Source organism: Equus caballus, chromosome 26 (genome assembly GCF_041296265.1).
Source record: "Equus caballus isolate H_3958 breed thoroughbred chromosome 26, TB-T2T, whole genome shotgun sequence".
In the NCBI taxonomy this organism is placed as follows: Eukaryota; Metazoa; Chordata; class Mammalia; order Perissodactyla; family Equidae; genus Equus; species Equus caballus.
The window spans coordinates 34,965,907-34,984,781 of NC_091709.1; the positions used below are offsets into that span (position 1 = coordinate 34,965,907).

General features: G+C 41.1%; 1 long non-coding RNA gene across 1 annotated transcript; it reads right to left on the bottom strand.

The window, feature by feature from the left end:
• Positions 1 to 359: 359 nt before the first annotated feature.
• Positions 360 to 6,260, bottom strand: LOC138920916 (uncharacterized). Its single transcript, XR_011432922.1, has 4 exons — positions 5,350 to 6,260; positions 2,196 to 2,387; positions 1,973 to 2,099; positions 360 to 873 (listed from the first exon to the last, which is right to left on the bottom strand). It is a non-coding gene; the product is annotated as an uncharacterized lncRNA (long non-coding RNA).
• Between the last annotated feature and the right edge of the window lie 12,615 nt (positions 6,261 to 18,875).

The window sequence follows — 18,875 nt, forward strand, 5'->3', positions numbered from 1 at the left end:
CTCTCAGGTTGCTCTCAGCTGGAAAGTAGAGGATGCTTCCAACTTCCTTCCACCCATGTTTTTGTAATCATTTGAAATTCCCATTCACCTCTTGGGTATTAAATACCATTTTTATGAGGGTTCTTGGAAAAGGCTTTTACTAAAAGCCTACTCACCAGTAGCTTGCCCCCAAAGACTGTGAAATTGACAACTGAAACTCACTTCTGAAAAAATTTAAAAATCCACGCAAAAGGATAACAGACTGGATATATGTCCTGTTTCCATTTCCAGCTGTTCTCCCTCTTGATAACACATGTGATGTACAGAATCACTAAATGAAATTTGCATGTTCTCCTTAGGTAAAATAATGATGCACAAAATAGCATAAGAATTTATTCTTCACACAAATGTTATCAGTAAACCAGAGGCAGTATTGGAAAAGACACATATTTCCTCAAATTTCAGAGCTATCTTCCCTCTCCCTGTGCCGGAAGCAAAAGGAGAAGATTAACAAGAATGTTATATAAAAACAAACTACAGAACACTAGATTCATTGCATATGTCTTGAAATTAAGGTAAACACAAAGGAGACATATCATTTAATTTTATCAGCATTAATAAAACAACTTTGTTTTAAAACACTAGCATGAAAAAAAGAGGATTGTTGTGTTATTTGTACACAAAAAGCCAAATATTTACTTTCCTGGTTCTTAGTCCTTTAACCTTCTCACCTGGTAGTGGATACATAACGACCTGAAATTTGCTTTTGGTGTTGCTAGAGAACATCCGTTGTATAGAATTGTAAACACTACTGCTGGTTTTGACATTTAAGGAGCAGGTGGTCTGATTTGAAATTCTCCAGCATTCTAAAACCTGGCAGCTTAGGTCCCATACCTGCACAAAGAGGAGAAAGAGCAGGTTAAATTTTCTGACCTCTGAAGTTTTCCAAAGGACAAACTTAACTAACTGCATCCCCAGTTGGTGATTGGGAGGCGGGAGGAAAGAAGGGGAACTGAGAAGCTCTACGGAGGATTAAGGAGGCGATGCCATTGACACGGCTGTCCACAGGGCATCGCACTGGCAGAAAGCAGGATGGAGAGTCATTGCTCCAGAAAGTTACGTGGTTAGCAATGCTTCCAGAACTTGACTGAGAAATAACCATCCAGCAATCTTAGAAATAATCACTTAAATTTGCCAACTCACTTTCCTCCTTTGGGAGAATCCAGGTTATAAAAACAAAGCAATGTGTGTGATTAATGCAATAAGCTTCTTTTCAAATGCTTTTTGCGACTCAGAACAAGAATTTTTAAATATACCAAACTAAGCTTCCCTACGAAAGCATAAAATGACGTAATTTAGCTTAAAAACTTGAGGTGCGAACCCTAAGGGCATTATCATACGTCACGAGATTGTATGTTATTACAGAACTAATGACCATTCTTCCCAGGACCAATGCATATATGTCATTGTCCCTTGCAATTTATTATTAGCTAATATTTGTTAGCTTACTACGTGCCAGACACTGTTTTCATTCATTTAAGGCTCAGAACAACCGAATGAGGTGTAGGTACTATAATTGTTATCACCTAACAGGTAAGAAATCAAAGGTAACACAGATATTAGATAAGTTGTCCAAAGTTACCCCTCTAATAGGTGGCAGGACTAGATTCAGATCTGATCAGTCTATGCTCTACATGCCTAGACCTCTATAACATACTGTTCTCCTGGTGACAGATAATTCAGTCTTGCTCAAAGCTGGTCACAAATACACTCAGCTTTCTGAAAACGGTGCAGAATTTTCCTGACTCTTCCCAACTGAATGCCTGTCAATCAGAGCCAAGGTCACCTTGGATGGGCACCAGGAAGCCCCTGTCCCCTGGTCAAGTTTTCTTCTTTTTCTACTCCGCTGCTTCCCTGGGGCCATCCTCCCACTGCCTTTGTGGCTGAGACTCAGGAGGGTGCTGCATCTCATTGCAAGTCCAGGGGCACTTACACGCTGGGGGCGTGGAGAGGAACCTTCCCTTCCTCAGAGTGCAGCAAGTCTATTTTCTTTCTGTTACTGGACACTCGTGGCATGATTTTTCAGTGTCATCAAGCGAAAGCACACTTCCCACCAGATGCTGGTGAAGAGGAAGGAAATGGAAACAGTGAAATAAAGAACCTGCATTAATGAGGGTTCTCCAAAGAAACAGAACCAATAGGGTCGATAGGGATACCTGGAGATTTATTATGAGGATTAGCTCACACAATTACAGAGGCTGAGGAGTCACGCAATCTGCCGTCTTCAGACTGGAGAATCAGGAAAGCCGGTGGTGTAATTCAGTAGAGTCTAAAGGCCTGAGAATGGAGGGCTGATGGTATAAGTCCTTGTCTGGGTCCAAAGGCCCAAGAACCAGGAGCAATGACATCTGAGGGCAAGAGAAGATGGATGTACCACTCAAACAGAAAGAACTCACCCTTTCTCTGTCTTCTTGTTCTATTCAGACGCTCAATGGATTGGCTGGTGCCCACACATATTGGTGAGGGGGATCTTTACTCAGTCTATTGATTCAAATGCTAATCTCTTCTGGAAACAGCCTCACAGACAAGCTCAGAAATAATGTTTTACCAGTGGTCTGGGCATCCTTTAGCCCAATCAGGTTAACACGTAAAATTAACCATCATAGAACCCCAAAAGGCAAAACACACAACACTGTGGATACAACTTGAGCAGGCTCCTAAACTCCCATCTACAGCGGGGTATGAACCCCTGGCTCCAGGGCCATGATAAGTACCTAGTTGCAATAATCTAGGGCAATCCTTTTGTTTCTGCTTTTTTTAAATGAAAGAATACGTTTGCTTATTCTTGAGAAGAAATCACCTGGTCAGTGACAGCTGGGAGGAAAACTTGTTCAACGGTATTTCGGAAGCATCTCTCAAGTGAAGACATGTGGATCTCAGACCTGTCTAGGAGGCTTTGAGCGTGTTCTCCTGTATGGGCCTTAGCTTGTAAAGAAGTTAAATAGATCCTGTAAGAAACCACCTGCATGGGCTGAATCAGCCTAGCTTGGGAGAGAGAACATCGGCCTAAGTGTCTAAATGCAGCTGCCAGCTCCTCTTTCTCCAGCATGTCACTTTGGGCCTTTGATTAGTTCCCTTCTGTAGCTCTCAGTTTTCTCCGCTGTAAATGAGGGCTTCAACTTGATGATGCTGAAGATCTCTTAAAGCTCTACGATCACTTACTGCTGGATCTGATTTGGGGAACCAATGAAATGAACTTGGAAGACTCCTTGGTGCTGGTCCTAAGACTGGGTACTCCCTAGACTAGACCTCGCCTTGCAGGAGAAACAAACCCCAGGCAACAGCAAACTCAACAAAAACAAGCACCAGCCTTTGTTTGTACTCCCTTAAACACACCAGGCAAGATAGCAAGGGTGCTGTTAGGACAGAGCACAAAGAAAAGCCAAGGGACTATTCCCATCTGTCCCCAAACCCTCACTTAACCTGACCACGATCAACAGCTGGCTAAGTTTTTTTGGGTTTAGGTCCCAAGAAGAACCAGGAATTAAGCAGACACATCAGGCCCTGGCATATCACTGAGGGTGCTCACCTTCCAGGGACACAGCATCCCTGCCACTCTCCTGGACTCAACCAGATCCAGGCAACATCGCCTTCCTTATCGCAAAAATAAACGAGAAGCCCTGAGAGTGAGAGCCTCCTTAAACGCTGTGCCCGGAGCCCCTAACTCTCCGGATCACGCAAGCATGGAGTCAGCACTTGGCCAACCTTTTATGCTTAAAATTGGGGCCCTAGACATCTGCTTCTCTCATCCTGGTCCAGGCCCTGGCACCGTAGGGTGTGAACTAGTCCATTGACTTCTAAGCACACCAAGGTTTGTTTCTTTATGCAGATAAGGAAGGCAACTCTGTGTACATCTGCTTGAGTCTAGGAGGGTGGCAGGGACACCGTGTCCCTGGAAGCTGAGCCCCTCAGTGTCGTGCCAGGACCTGGCATCTGCTTAATTCCAGGTTCTTCTTGGAACCAAAGACCAAACAAAACTCACCTAGTCCCAGCCCTGCATTTTGCACTTGATAAATATTTATGGACTTGAATTTCCTCACTCCTCTTCACCTTTTTATTCCTGTTGATGATTATTCTAATCAGCTGGTCAAATGAATTTACAAAACAAATGGACTCAACTCAAGTCCATTTTTCCAAACTCTAAAATGGTGATTCTTTCACTTAGTGTGCATAAAAATCACTTGCAGAACATCTTAAAAATGCATATTCCACCTGTATTCGTTGGCTAGGGCCGCCATAACAAAGTACCACAGACTGGGGGCTTAAACAAGAGAGACTTATTTTCCTGCAGTTCTGGAGGCTGGAAGTCTGAGATCAAGGTGCTGGAAAGTTGTTTCTCCCGGGGCCTCTCTCCTTGGCTTGCAGATGGCCCCCTCTCCCTATGTACGCACATGGTCTTTTCTCCGTGCTCAAATACCCCTGGCGTCTCTGCTCGTCCAAACTCCTCTTCGTATCAAGACACCAGGCAGATTGGATTAGGGTCCACCCTAATTGCGGCCTCATTTTAGCTTAATTACCTCTTTAAAGATCCTGTCTCCAAATAAGGTCAGATTCTGAGGTCCTGGAGGTCAGGGCTTCAACACATGACATTTGGGAGACACAATTCAGTCCATAATAATGCCCTACCCACCTCTCATCCCCCCATGTTTTATCCGGTAACCTGAGATGGGGCCAAAGGCCTTTTATGGGGGTTTTTTTGTTTTTTTTTTTTAAACAAGCACCCCTGTGATTCCGATTCCATAAAAGATAGTTTGGAAGGGACACTACTTTAGGCTCATTCCTCCTGAGTTCCTCTGGAGAACTCCCCCTGCTTCCCTTCCTTAAAGCTCTCCCATGCTGTTTCTCCACAATCTCTAAATCCGCAGCTTTTTGTCCTCTTCTCTAGAGTTTCCACCTACATCCAATGTCTTTAACTACTCTTTCAAAGCACACAGGAGCTAAAGAAACCAAATTTCGTCAAAAGGGAAAACCTAATTTGTCTTTGAGTCTGCCTCTCCATGGCTGAGAGGCAGAACCAGAGTGAGAAAAACCTCAAGAAATGAGAAGTTCCCAACCCATCCTCAGAGCCAGGCTCCCCTCTCCCAATATAGGAGATGCTAAGGATCCTTCAAAGAAAAGCTGCCAGTAAGGGTTCTAAGAGAATACAAATCTCTGTGGGATTATGCACAGTCTCTGCCTCGGTGGCCCCCAGCCAGTGCCAGTGCCAACCCCCCAGGGTCCCACATGAACACCTAAGGAGCACATAGTCCTGGGCTCCAGGCTAACCAGGCACTGCCCGCAATGAAAAACACCAGTTCCGGCCAGACCTACTTGTCCATGTCTCAGCTTCCATGCACAGCGACTACTGGGAATTTCAAGAGAACACTTTCCCAGGAGGTTCCACGGATCCTGTGCTTCCAGTTTGGCTGCAAACTGCCAGAGCAGCGTTTTCTCCCGCTGGCGCTAACCCAAACTAGGAAGGAAAACACTCAAACCAAAGACACATTTCCCCCTTGAAATTTTTGAACAGAAGCCTATGAATTAATCAGACTCTTAAAGGTACGGTCCAGTTTGTCTTTTAATAAAATGATAGAGTCTAGAGACCTTATATTTCCTTCCCTCTCAATCAGATTTATCTCCTCTGTCCACAGCATTCCGCCTACAACACAGTTTTCTCAAATGAAAGCATTTTATATGAAATTCCAAAAATATAAAAACAAGAATCAGTTATGATTTGAGACTGTGTCTGTTTTTGATCAGATTAAAAGAAAAATGTTTACCGTGTTTCGATAAGGAAAATCAGACGCAAAACCCAAAACAAGCCAAAGACTATTTCTGATTAAAAAACATGAGATATTAAGATGTGTCATATGATAAAATTTAGTATATGTATCAAGAGGTTTTATTTTCCTAATTCAATCAATGTCTGTTCAAGATAAGGACAGAAACAGAATTTCAAGGATGTTCTCAAGGCTACATTAAAAAGATTCAAAGACAGCCACTTATGGGAAGCCCTTGAAAGGGTCAGCTCAGTAAGAGAAGTAACCTACTTCAAGGATATCAATAGTTTATAAATCCAAGACAATAGCAGGAGACACAAATGTGGCTTCAGTAGAAGCAACATGACCATAGATCAACTAATAACCCAGAGTTACCCTTTCTGCCGAGGAAAGCTTGTCCAATGTGTGACAATTTGCCAGTTCCAGGATGGTCTCATCAGTCATCTCCAATTACACATGTATCCAGGGAACTAGTCTGAAAAATATTATGAGCTCTTCTCCTTTCCCTGCCCCCTTCCTACCTTTGAAGGCTGTGTGGGGATGTGATGACCAGCACAGCAGCAGGGTGTTGTAACCATCACAGGATATGCATGAAACAAAAAGCTACCACATTAAGCCTGGTGGATTCAAACACTGAAACAACTTGGGTCTCTGATGTATGGCTGAGCTGATAAACCGACTCTGAGAACCACTTGCCTCCAGACTTCTTGTGAATTACACTTTGAATGTCTTGCGATTTAAGCCAGTGTTTATGAAAGTCAGACCAGCATCGGCATCCCCTGGGAACCTACTAGAAATGTGGATCCTTGGGCACCACCCAGACCTACTGAATGAAAGTCTCCGAGGGTGAGGCCCAGCAATCTGTGCTTTAGCAAGTCTTCGGGTGATTCTGAGGCAAGTAAATGTTGCAATCACCAACTTAAGCCATTGTTAGTGTGTTTCATGTTATTTTCAGCTGAAAGCATTCCTGATTAGTGAAAACAATTATGTCAAATCTCAATAGAAAGTGTTACTTCTCTTATTTATTACATGGAAATTTTTCTTTTTAACAGTACCTATCATGCTGTTACAGGGTCACAATTTACTCACACTGCACATAAAATTTCAAAGAAAATGCATTATCTGTATGTCTTTGCTAAAAGCTACGTGTTCCTTACCAGCCCCTATGTTGCTAAATAGTGTTTGTGTATGCCTGGGCACAAGTCAGAACAGCCCATCAACACTGTGTTTTTTTCTGGTTGAAATAGTCTCTTTTTCGTTTAGTCTGTTCAAGGTCAAATCCCTATCAAAGGTGGCTTAAATAGCGTCTTTTTGGATTCCTCAGCCCCTTTACTCTAGTGCTTACCCTCTGAGAGTTTCTCTCCTGAAGGTGGGTGGCTCGTGTGACTTGGCAATGGGGTGAAAGAGTCTTCTGGCTCCTATGGTCTCTGGGCCAATGTCTTTTGTCCACGTGGTCATGCTCCTCCTGGTGGCATTTGTGGCTGAATTTGGTGGCTGGTGTGACCCAAAGTCTTATTCCTCTTGCTTTGGCCAGTGCCTTGTGGTGCTTTCAATCTGCCTGACTTCCTGAGATTTTGGAGTCTCCCCCAGGCCATCCATACAGTGTCTGGCCTCAGTTGTAGTGTGACATCACCCCACCCGACCAGGCTGACTGGCCTCCATCGCCTGTGGGGGCATACAAGATGTTCTGACTCCTGTTCGTGCCATGAATCCTTCAGGAAAGCTAAATTCCATCTACATCTTGTCCTGAGCCATGGGATTCACTTTGCTAGTCTATCCCTGGGGTTAGTGAAGGGGAAACATTGGAGACAATCTCATTTTAGAGTTCTTAGAGTCTTTCACTTATCTAACTGGTCAAAGACCCTGCATCAGTGCCTCCCAACCTACGATGATTTTGTTTCCCAGGGAACGTTTGGCAATGTCTGGAAATATTTTTGGTTGTCACAACTTGGGGAGGGGGAAGGGTTGCTGTTGACATCTACAGGGTAGGGCTGGGGATATTGCTAAACATTCTATAATGCTATGGGAGGCAGCATCCAAGATTCCCATCTGCCCTTCGTTACCCCTCCCCTTGAATATGGGGAGAACCTGTGAATACGATAGGATATTGCTCCTGTGATTATGTTACTTTATGTGACAAAGGAATTTTGCAGCTGTAATTAAGCTCCCTAATCAATTGACTTTGAATTAAGCAAAAGGGAGAATGTCCTGTGGGACTTCATCTAACCAAGTAGGCCTTAAAAAAGTCAAGAAGCAGTGGCAGATGTGCTCCTACTGGCCTTGAGGAAGCAAACAGCCATGTTGAGAACTAAGTATGGCGGGTGCCACGTGGTGGGAACTGACACAGCTCCTCTAGTTGCTGAGAACAACCCCATCCAACAGCTAGGAAGAAAATGGAGGCCTCTGTCCTACAACCGTGAGGAAGAGGACGCTGAACCTCAGGTGAGAATTATCCCAAGCAACACCTTGATTTCAGCCTTGTGAGACCCTGAGCAGAGAACAAAGCCATGCCGCACGTGAACTTCTGACCCATGTGACTTCTGTGAGATAATGAACGTATGTGGTTTTCAGCCACCAAGTTTGTGGGAATTTGTTATGCAGTAACAGAAAATGAATACAAATACCCAGGACAGCCCTCACAAGACAAAAATTATCCAGTCGAAAATGGCAACAGTGCCACTGCCAAGAAACCAAGCTCTACAGGAGAAAGATTCTCCTTGCCTCTCTTTTCCCCTGAATTCCTAAGGAATAGAAGGAAACCTTCCAGGCATTTCACTTTCTCAGGTTGTAGCTCCCATTTTATTTTATTCCAGGCCAGCAAACCATAGACCGATGCACATGGAGCATGAGGAGGAGAACAGGTCGCAGATATCCGAAAGGCTTTGTGAAAGACGCATCTCCTGGAGGAGCGATGCTCAAGGAGATGAGGCAGCTGTGAGATTCGGAGGAGGTCGGAGAGGTGAGATGGGAGTTAGCATTAAGTTTTGCTGCGTGGGGTGCAATGAAAGCATGTCTCCTCAACCCCTGTGACATTGTCAGCAAAGTCTTTCCTCCTTGCTGATGCTGTGTGACTTTAGATTTGCTTTGGCTGTGCAACAAAATACTGACAATGACAGCGTCCTGCTTTGCGGTGAGAACGAGAACAGAGACTTCCCTGGCCACATCTCATGGAAATCTCCAAAAACCTGTTGGAGTAGGCATTAGGATGCCAATTATCATCATTTTATGGATGAGGAAATTGAGGTTAACAGATGTTGGGCAATTTCCCAAAGTAACTCAGTTAATAATCAGCCGAATAGTGATTTGGACTGCAGGATGCTTACGCTGCCTCCTTCTGTATTTTGGAGATCTCAGGATCCCCAATGCCCTGTTACCGTATCCTCATTACTCCCATGAGGATTCCCCTATATAGGAAGGGCGCTGAACTCTGGTTACATTAGAATGACCCAGGGGCCATGTAACAAAATGCTGATGCCCCCATTCCTCCTCCTGCTCCTCCATCCCCACCTCCCTGACTCCAGGGAGTGTAGTTTCCTTGCACTGGAATGTGGCCGCAGGACTGGCACTTTGTAAGAGCTCCTAGACGATGCGAACATGCACTCAGATGTAATGTAATTCTCTTCGTTCCATACACGAGTAGAACATGTCCAAGCTCGTTTGTTCCTTTGGAATTTTTTCATACGGATTCTCTTTCTGACTGAGATATCAGTGATTGCATATTCATATTTCTCATTCTAAGGGCCAGGCTGGTTTGTCTGGTAGTTTCACGGAAAAAAGATACAGCAGCACAGCAGCTAGCAAAGGCTGAGAAGAGCAGGACCAGTGTGAAGAGAAGCGTCACAGCACTTCACTGACAGGCCGACCCTCTCAAAATACCACTCTTGGCATTTACTGACTCTTAAACTGTTTAATCTCGGTCACAAGGTCCTGAACAAAGAACAAACAATGAAAAGCAAGTCTTCAACCCACCAGTTGTGACTGGAATCTACTGAGGCTCTGTCTTATCTCACATCCCTTATTTATCTAAATATTAAGAACGATCACAAGGATTTATTCTTAAAGCCTATTTAATATCCTCTTCCTACCAGGACTTTGTTTTATTTTTCCTTTATTTCAAGGGGCCTTGGGGGAGGATTGATGGAGATAAAAATGCTCAGATAAGACTAAAATCAACCAATCCCCAATCATGCTCATAGGGAATGTGAGGCGCCTGGTTTTTTTCATTAATCATAATTATCTAATTTAACCACGTGAACAGATTATAGCATCCTTTGTCATCTCACAGATCAAAAGCAAAGCAAAAATGTTTTTGTCCCAAAAAACCAACCACGGACATTATTTTTCATGGAATCGTACTTACAAAGCTGAGCCAACTGGCTGTCCGAAGGAAAATGCCCAAAGCTGTGGCCCACGCTGCAAGGAATGTGGGATCTTGATGGCACCTCTGCCATCATGCAGTGTGTAGGCACCACAAACCCATGAAGAATCTGCCCATCCCAGACCATGGGGATCAAAACCCATAACATACTACCCTCCCTTGTTACATAGGTCCCAACCCTGACTTCTCACTTATGGATAAGTTTCTATATGGTGTTATATGCATCCAGAATTTTGATGAGATATGAGGCAAGGGAGGTAAGCAAGATCATTAACACTGATAATAGCGAATGTTCGTGAAACCCTAACAGTGTGCCAGACTCTGCACTCAGCTGTTCACGCATCTGTCTTTTAATCTTTGCCAACAGCCCTGTGAAGTGCATGATGAGGAAACCGAGGCCAGGAGAGGAGAATAATCTTCCCAGGGCGACAGAGTTTGTAAGAAGCAGAGCTAGGATTTCAAGCCAGGTTATCTGGTTCTGGATCCTTCCTGTCATATTCCTTCCCATGGGTAAAAGAAGACTGTGCATAAAGTATAGAAACTTGCAACAGCTCAGTCAGTACTTCCCACAAGTATATTTCAGGCAAATTAGATCTGACTTCACATTATATCTGGGAAAAAAAAGCCCATGAAAAATTTTTCCATTTTTACAAAAAGGCATTGAGCTAATTGATGGAAACACATGCTGTGGGCAGGTCTAATAATAATCAGGACTGTGTTGCACGGTAGAAGAGGAGCAGTGGTAACCCACTACCTGGCTTTCAGCTCCCAGGCTAGCCCCATTCTTCCTTGTTTCTCATTTTCTCCTGTGTTTCCAGACCTAGTCTCCCCATCACCTCCCGCTAATCTACTCCTCATCTTGTTGCTGGAGTCATCTTTTCGATATGCGAATCTGGTCATCACCCTCTTTAGAATATGTCTGTGGCTTCCCATCACCCTTAGGACAGAGGTTCCCAAATTTCTCAGCTCACAGTGACTTTGTGTCACAGTAATTTTTTTCCCAGTGCCCCGGGGCAAAAAGAATACCTAGTTGTTCCATTTATTAAGTAATTAGGTGCAAATAACTTAACAGCAGTAGTTCACGTGATGTCCAATAGATGTTGCTGTTTCCCTCTAATTTAAAACATCTTGTGACATCCCTGAGTTCACCGCAGCTCCCCAGGCCACCTCAGCATGTAGTCTGGAAAACTCAGCCCATTGGAATTCACACTACAGGAATTAAAATGGCCATCTATGTCCCTCAAATTCTCCCTTACCCGCCTGCCTGGCCTAATGCTTTGCAGCCCCTGTCACCTCTCCCTTGCAGCCATTTTTCTAGGCTCCTCATACATACTACCTTCTACCCAAATGACTCAACGCATCCCACCCAGCCAAGCTTTTTGACTGAGGCTTGCTTAACCCTGAGTCCTCAGCTCCACCAACAATTTCGTGGAGAACACCTGTCTGACCTCCCTGACTAGGTCAGTCGCTCCCATCACATGCTTTCCTGGCACCTTAAGTTGTGTGCGTTTCTTCAATGATTCTCTGACTCACATCTGTCTGCAAGTTCCAAGAGATCAGGAGCCCCATCCCGATCATTTCAACTAAGCATCTTATACAGCCTGCTTTTATGCAGCCTTCTGTTCTCAAAGAAATTAGGAACTTTCTAGAACAAAGGATGGCTACTTCAAAGCCCCACACCTAGTAGGGGTGCAGTTAATACCTGTTGGCCCATAACTCCTGTTCTTTTTCTTAAGGAAGAAGGAGAAACGTGGATTAATGTATCTTCACTTCTCTATGTGAGCGAAAATACCGATCTTCCCTCATTCTCCTCCACTCCTCTGGGCTGACTCCCAACTTCTCTCCATTTTCTTCAGCAGTCTCCACTGGAACCCAGGGCTGGAAAGCTCAAAGAGTCCATACTGAAAGCTGACTAAGCTCTTTAACATCATCACATTCAAGCCTTACAACAAAACTGTGAAGTTCCCAAAGCAGTTACTACTATCACAATTTTACGAAAGAGGGAATATAGGCTCAAAAAGAAAAAAGGATGAACCTGGAAGATAGTAGACATTTGTGCTAAGAGAGATTATTGTTCAGCAATATTTATCCCCTCCCGTACCTCACTTTATTTCCTGACCCTTGGCTACAGGTCAAATCTTGTGATTCTTTGGCCAAGACGGAAGTGATGCTCTGCCAGTTCTAAGTGTTAAAAGGCTGCGATTATGTCTACTTGCTCTCTGGTGCCTCTACCATCTGCATGAGGATAAAATGTCCACGTCAGTCCATTGGGCCAGGCAAGAGGACAAGGGATGCATATTACAGAACCTCGTTAGCTGGACCCTGCATACATTGCCAACCCAGAGCCAACAGCAGACACGTGAGCAAACCTAGCAGAAATCAAGAGTCACCCAGTCAAACTCAGCTTTAATTGGTCAACATAGATGCATAAGCCAAAATAAATGCTTTTTGTGATCTACCACTGAGATTTTTGTGGTTGTTCATCATGCAGCAATAGCTAGCCAATAAATATATTTCTTAAAAGAATGAATGATTCGATGAATGAACGACTTGCCTAAGATCGGATAGCTAATATACTCACAAATGGAAGGTTTTCTGAACCCTTATCTCTTGTTTGCGCCATTCCTCATATTTCTCTCCAGCTGGAAAAGAATGAGAAGGCTTGCAAGAAAATATTAAAGAATTTAAAAGTTAGAAAATAGAGATTATGTGCAAAAAGTATAGCAAAGGAAACAAAACTAGTTATCTAGACAAAAGAAAGAATGAAGCCTGCCGAGCTCCAATGTGCAAATGATGCCTGAATAGCATCAGTTGTTTCAGTTCCTCTAACAAAATGGGTTTAATATGAACAGGAAGGACTTGGGTTAGATCTGAAAGAGCATCTTCAAAGTGGAGTTTGAAATCATGCCACCAAAGCTATCTGAGGAATCTATAACACTGTTTCTTACAGATTTCTCAAAATAATGTATATACTCATCTTCCCAGAAAGTTTTAGGTCGATGGCTCCCAAATGTAGACCTGCAGACAGGGGCTAGGCTAGCTCTTCAGCTTCCCAAAAAATGCAGATTTCTAGACCCAACCACTCAAAATTCAAACTCAGTGGATAGGGACAAGGGCTAAGAATCCATATTTTTTAAAGTTCCCCCAGGTTTCAGCTGTGCAGCCAGATTTGGGAACCTCTGGTTTATTGGGATGGACTCAATCATGTGAATTTCGGTGGTAACTTCGGTGCTGTTTCTAATTTGTTTCAAGGTATCATGTGAAGACTAATGTCATTAAGCAGCCTATGGGGGATAAAAGGAAGATTTCAGAGGAAAAAGACGATCAAACAATTTTGTTCAAAAATGTTTCACAAATTTGAAAGGTATATTCCGTTATGACTTCCACAGACATCCCATTAATTTCTTAATAGTCCTTACTTTCTCAAAGATTGTGTGTGTACTGCAAAAACTAGGTTGGTCACTTTGCCTCAGATTAGATTTAGTTAACAGGATGGAGTTTATCTCAGCTATGGGGTTCCTATCCTTATGTTTTACTTTTGGGGAAATTTTAACTTTTATTGTTACTATTAGATTGCATTTTTCCCCCAATTAATGAACATGAATCATTGACTCAAAGGAGGGTCCTTTAAGTATAAAAGCAGATATTTTAAAACTAGTATGAATGTAGAATTCAGAACAACATAAATATAAATGATGAACAGGACCTTAATATCAATATGGATTGTAAATTTGTATGTACTAAGTGAATCTATGAATTTGATTGTTTCATACAAGAGCAAAAAAGAAAAAGATGAATATAAGGTCAATAATAAATATCTGATCACTGGAGTTTGTTGGACGGGCAATCTATCACCCTAGTGAGTAATCCAGTATGAAATTTTGTCAAATAATAGACTGAAGAAATCAAAGCTTTTGCATAATTTTTAAAGCAAGTTTAATAACGTCTCTTTGTTATAACAAATTAACCTACACACTAGTCAATACACAACTTCTAATCTATTATGAACTAAACTGTTACAGATTATCTGTCCTAATTTACATCATAGATGAGACAAAAAAGTTAAATGACTCAGGATCAAAGAACGAATGATTGCTATAGCCAGGACTAAAATTCACATCTCCTGGTTTGGTGTGTCTGTGTCTTTGACACGTAGAAAAATATTCCCAAGTCCATCATCTCATATTTCGTAGCATTTTCTCTTATCACTTCCACTCAACGATATTATCATATATCTTACATTCCCACCCAAATCAACTTATGAGCATCTTCTGATAAAAATAGCAGCTGGAAAACACATGACCTATTGAGGACAAGAGACAGTCTCCCTATGAACTCTTTGGCCATCCCAGCCTGCCTTCCACCCCTCTTCTAAAAGATGGCTCCTGGTTTCACAGGGAAAAGCTTTCTGTGTGCCCCTAGCCATTTGAGAGGCCCCTGGCATCCTATCTTCAAATTTACATTTGGCAATTCTGTGCCCTGTACTCAGCCAAATCTACTTCAAAAATACCACCCTAGGGTTTCTGCAAGCAAGTTCAAAGTCGTGCATAATGATTTGGACATTTGTACTTTCCCTTGTGAACTGCTGGGATAACCACCTAGGAAGTGGAAGCTAGCTCAGAAGCTTTGATATTCAGCAGTTAGTATTAGCAACCGTGGCTGATAATATATTTCAAATAGAACAGGTAGAGGCCTTTGCATCATGGCACAAATGTCATGGAGCACTAGATGAAATGACTATTCAACATCGCGTTAAATCAAGCGGCAGTTTATATGTCTAGGGAGTGAACTGTGCTGGAGCGCAACCAAGCAGACCATTCCATTTCCTCAAATCCATAAATTCTAATGCTTCCCTTCTTCCTAAACTCTCCTGAACTCACACTACTTCACCCAGTCATAAAAATATTTCCCCTCGCTCACAAACCTCAATGGACTTTTTTTGTTACCTAGGGCATGCCTCAACTGAAACCGTCTCTTATTATTTTTAGATTTATTTTCAGTTTAGTGGAGTAACAAGAACTTCATGCAAGAAATCTAAAGTCTAGTTTAAAAAGCTATCTTATCTGAGTGAATAATTTTATTTAATGAAACTTGGGTACTTCTCTTCTACAAGGTACTGTCTAGGCACCTACTTTTCTTCATATACAAGTACATATATCACACTCGGTTACCTGGTTTCCTATTTTACAGCTCATTAGAGGCATAAAAAGATGGAGCTGGGGGATGGTAAAAGTTGAACAAAGCAGGAAGATTGAAGCAACTAACAATCTGACATCAAGGGAGAAGAGAAAAAATTAAAACGAGAGTATGCGAATCAAAAACACAACTCACTGTACCTTTTAGTGTGATGCCAAATAACACAATATTCTTCAGTGGCCCTGAAGGCACCATATTTTATGTAACACCGAATAATTTATGTGCTTAATAATAGCCTGTATAAAGGTGCTCATCACAGCAGCATTCATAAAAAGACGGAAAAAAGTTGAAATAGTCTTATCCAACAATGGAAAGCCATTAAGTAAATTATAAATTTCCATGCAATTGAATATTTTATGATCCTTTAAGTAGTATGAAAAAAAGAAGTTTTTAAAAGATAATCATAAAAGCATTCTGAAAAAAGGTAAAACCGTGTCCTGTATATTCTGTTCAACAAGGCTAAGAAGTTTAATAGATTTCAGAAAGATACTGCTCAAGATGATTAAAATGAAAAGGCATGATACTTAAAGAAATAACATTTGGTTCTTGAGAAAATTCAATTACATGTAATAGTCCCGTTTTTCAAGATGCGAGATAGATAATGCTGTCCTAGGAAGTGGACCATTCACAAAGTGCTTTGGGATCATTTTCTTAAATTCATTCTAATAAAATAATTAATATCTTAATCCTAAATAAAATAATGAGAGAGAGCATCAGCAATCACGGCAAAGATGACTTTTCCTTTGGAAATACTTAAGAAATACTTAAAATAAAGCAAAAAGGCTAACAGGTAAGAACCAAAAGTACACTGCTTCACACAGTATGGAAACATTCAGAAGTCATGAACTGGCATTTATAACCACAACCCTATATTATCCATCTGAGATGGAGGGGTTGTATGACCTCAAGTGTCCCCTCCAACTCTTACATTCTATGATTCTAAGTGTCCTACGTGAGGCCAATCCTACTTGAAGCAGCTAATCAACATATAAAACATGGATGAACTCTGCTACCCCTAGTACATCTACTCTTTACCAATTTACCGTCTTACGTTTATTTCTTTGATGTTCTAGAAGATTCAATTTTCTAGCCCTTTTTTATTTTTCCCGTTAACAAGGGTCCATATTCTAAATGTCCCTTATTGCCCCAGTTTCCAGCTATAGCTTTTCCCACAGACAACTATCAATGGTCAAATATTTTTTGCATGATCTCATTTTGTCCAGTAGAAAATTCATAATGTTTAGTTTCTCACATCACATATTTTAGAAATAGAAATTCTACTACACTTCTGTTATTCTAATTATCCTACATTTACTTCTACTACTTACCTGAGAGTTATATTCAAAATATTTAATATTGGTACAGCTCAGGCATCAACCAATCAGAATGGAAGTAAATTCAATTCCAGTGGCTGTAGACTGTGAACAACTGATACACCTGTCCAGTGCATGCCAGCTGAGTGTGAGCGCCACATTAATTCCCAAGTACTCCATAACACAACAGTTACACTTTTCTCTCTATCTCTTTTGGATAAGTTAATTCTGGTGGGTTCCCTTTTATTCTTCCCCAATTCATAACTATTTTGCTCATGTGTTTTACTATGACACCTTAAGCAACTTTTCATAACTGTCTATGTCAATAAAACACCAATCACAATAATATGCCAACTAATAAGATGACCTAGATGAAAATGACAAGTTCTCAGACAGACACAAACTACCAAGACTAACTCAAAAAAAAAGAAAAGAAAATTGAATAGACACATAAAAAGCAAAAAAATTGAATTAGTAATAAAAAAAATTTCCACAAAGAAAAGCCCAGACCTAGATGGCCTGACTAGTGACTTCTACCAAATGTTTAAAAAGAATTAGCACTAATAGTTTACAAATTCTTACAAAGAATAAAAGAAGAGGGAACACTTCCTAACTCATTGTACAATGCCAATATTACCCCAATATCAAAACCACATTACAAGAAAACCACAGATCAATACCCCTAACGAATACAGATGCAAAAAATCCTCAAGAAAATACCAGCAAAATTAATCCAGCAATATAGTAAAAGAATTATATACCATAGCCAAGTGGGATTTATCCCAGGAATGCAAGGTTGGTTCAATACGCAAAAATCAAGCAGTGAAATGTGTTATGTCAGCAGAATAAAGGACAAAAACCACATGATCACCTCAATAGATACAGATAAGCATTTGAAAAATCTAACACCCTTTCATGATAAAAACTAATAATAATAATAACACTCGAAAAACTAGGAATAGAAGGAAATCTTCTCACTTGATAAAGGGCTCCTACAAAATAGCCACAACTAAGACATCATACTTAACAGGTAAAGATTGAAAGTTTTATTCTTAAGATCAGGAAGAAGACAAGGATGTCTGCTCTTGCCATTCTATCTAACGTTGTACTGGAGGTTCTAGCCAGGGCAGTTAGATAAGAAAAAAAGTAAAAGACATCCAGACTGCAAAGGAAGAAGTATAAGAAATCTCTATTTGCAGGTTGTATGATGTTGTATATAGAAAATCTTTTAAAAATCCACAAAAAAAAATATTAGAGCTAATAAATGAATTCAGCAAAGTTGCAGGACACAAAGTCAATATGCAAAACTCAATTGAATTTCTACACACCAGCAATAAAAAAACAAGAAAATTGTTACTAAGAAAATGAAATTAAGAAAACTCCGTTTACAATAGCATCAAAAGCAATAAAATACTTAGGAATGAATTTAACAAAAGAAGTGCAAAACTTGTATACTGGGAACTCCAAAACTTTGTTGAAGGAGATTAAAGCCCTAAATATATGGAAAGACACCCCACAATAATGAATCAAAAGAGTTAATATTGGGGCCAGCCTGGTGGTGTAGTGGTTAAGCTTGCACGCTTCAATTCAGTGACCCAAGGTTCATTTGTTCAGATCTTGGGCATGGACTCCACACCGCTCATCAAGCCATGCTGTGGCAGCATCTCACATACAAAACAGAGGAAGACTGGCACAGATGTTAACTCAGGGACAACCTTCCTCAAGCAAAAAGAGGAAGATTGGCAACAGATGTTAGCTCGGGGCTGATCTACCTCACCAAAAAAAAAAGAGTTAATTTTGTTGAGATGACAATACTTCTCATGTTAATCTACATACTCAATGCAATCTCTATCAAATTCTCAGCTGCCTTCATTGCAGAAGGTGACAAGTCTATCCTGAAATGCTTGCAGAAATGCAGAAGACCAGAATAGTAAAAAAAAAAAAAAAAAGTCTTGGAAAAAAAACAAAGCTGGACGACTCATACTCTTGATTTCAAAATTTACTAAAAACCTACTATAATCAGGACTATGCAGTTCTAGCAAAAGGATAGACATAAAGATTAATTTGGTAAAATTTAAAGTCCATAAATAAATTCTTACATTTACAGTCAATTAATTTTTGACAAAGACATCAAGAAAATTCAACGGGGAAAGAATAGCCTTTTCAACAAATGATGCTGTGATAAGTGGA